Raw genomic sequence first — 2339 nt, forward strand, 5'->3', positions numbered from 1 at the left:
TGCAAACAACTTATATGGATACGCAATGTCAAAACCTATACCAAAAGATTCTTTTAAATGGTTAACCAAAAAACAAATTAAGACATTTGATGTTTTGTCTGTACCTGATAATGAGGATGTTGGTTACATAATTGAGTGTGATGTAAAATATCCTCATCGTTTACATGACAAACACAATGACTTACCGTTCTTGTCAGAAAACAAATGTCCTCCAGGATCAAAGCAAATCAAACTCCTAACTACTTTACAACACAAAAAGAAATACGTTTGTCACTATTTAGTTTTAAAGCAAGCTTTGAATCATGGATTAAAACTAAAGAAAATCCGTAGAGTATTGAAATTTAATCAAAGCACTTGGTTGAAACCTTATCTAGATTTCAATACTAAAAAATGAAAAGAAGCAAACAATAGCTTTGAGAAAGAATTTTATAAGCTTCTTAACAATGCTATGTTTGGAAAAACAATTGAAAATATAAGAAAACGTACTAATCTTGAACTGGTAACTGATTCCAGAAAAGTAGAAAAACTTGTTTCTAAACCTGGGTTCAAGAACAGAATTGTCTATGGTGAGAATATTTCAGCCATTGAAATGGTAAAGGATAAATTGTATTTTAATAAACCAATCTATATAGGTTTTACTGTTCTTGAATTATCTAAATTGCATATGTATGATTTTCACTATAATGTAGTTAAACCTTTTTATTCCAATAAGATTGTTAACGTACTTTATTTAGATACAGATTCCTTTTTTTATGAAATATTCACTCCTGATGTGTATGAGGATTTCCTCAACCCAAACTTAAAGTGCTTTCTTGATTTGTCCGACTACCCTAAAGATCATAAATGTTATGACGAGACAAACAAGAAAACTCTAGGAAAATTCAAAGATGAATGTGTAAGTATTCCTATTTTAGAATTTATAGGTTTGAAACCTAAATTGTACACATATACAACTATGACGAGACAAACAAGAAAACTCTAGGAAAATTCAAAGATGAATGTGTAAGTATTCCTATTATAGAATTTATAGGTTTGAAACCTAAATTGTACACATATACAACTATGAATAATGAATATCTTACAACAAGTCAGGGTCATAGATTGAAAAAAGCCAAAGGTATAACAAAATCAGTTGTAGATAAAAAAATTCACTTTAGTGATTTCCTGAACTGTTTGAATAATAAAGTCAATTTAAGATGTGATGTAACATTATTTCAATCAAAAAAACATAATATCAAAACATTATCAGTAAACAAATTGGCATTAAATTATGATGATGACAAAAGGAGTGTTTGTGAAGATGGCATCAATACAATTGCTTATGGACATTACCAACTAAAATGATGTTAACAATATACATTCACCTGTTGTTATGTAAATATTGTAAATAAAACTGATTGTATACTAATAATTATGTGTTGTTATTTTTTTCCTATTCTAATTTAAGAGTACCAAGGAAAGTAAAGAGACAAAACATTTTAAATAACATTTTGTTTATTATATTTGATTTTTGAATTACATAATTTTCTTTACAATTCCAGACAATGGTAAATATTGAACCAAACCATCATGAATTATCAAACAATATGCAGCTGTATTAGCAGGTACTTCAGCAGAAGTTTGAATTTCTAGACGTATATCAAGTGATCCAGTCTTTAGTGTTTCTAATTGTTTAGAACAGTCCATAACAAATAAAGGAGTTTTAGCTAAAAATGTTTTTTTATAGAGACAAGGTTGATCATCACATCCTGAATAATAAGAAGATTGAAATCTTGTATACAAGTCATACATTAGTGATTTATTCCCATTCAAGTTATCATAAGGATAGTATTTGCTGTTGAGGTACAATTTAACATTTTCCAAACTACAAAAATCAAAATGAGATGCATTTTTAGCAGCATTGTCTTTACGATTTGTTTGAAAAACCTAGTATGACGTAGCGTGGCTTTTCCATAACTGAACTAGTTTTAACTGTCCATGTTTGAAACTGCGAGGCTGGTAAAGATGGATATTCGTTTAATTGCCATCTTCTAAAAGGAATAGAAATGGGTTGATCTTTATCTACAACTTTTAAAAGAGATAATTTTATATTGTCTTCAACTTGTACGTAAGGTACTTTCCAAATAACCTTTGTCAAATTTATTTTAAAATCATGTAAAGCAGCTCCACTCTGAATGATAGCATTCTTATCACTTGATGCCCTCAAAAGTACCAATTCCTGTTTAACATTTAATAAAATATGATTATAATCTTCTACAAATCCAAGAAGCAATTTAAGTGGTACACAAAAAGAAAAGTTAGTTTTATCACTTAAATTTTCTACTGATGTAATTTTCCAA

The 2339-nt window shown here is 28.6% G+C and overlaps 1 long non-coding RNA gene across 1 annotated transcript; it reads left to right on the top strand.

Annotated features, from left to right (window-relative positions):
- Positions 1-406: 406 nt before the first annotated feature.
- On the top strand, positions 407-1411 carry LOC124358786. The gene is made up of 2 exons (XR_006922074.1): positions 407-923; positions 1031-1411. It is a non-coding gene; the product is annotated as an uncharacterized LOC124358786 (long non-coding RNA).
- Positions 1412-2339: the final 928 nt, after the last annotated feature.

Source organism: Homalodisca vitripennis, chromosome 3 (genome assembly GCF_021130785.1).
Source record: "Homalodisca vitripennis isolate AUS2020 chromosome 3, UT_GWSS_2.1, whole genome shotgun sequence".
NCBI lineage: Eukaryota > Metazoa > Arthropoda > Insecta > Hemiptera > Cicadellidae > Homalodisca > Homalodisca vitripennis.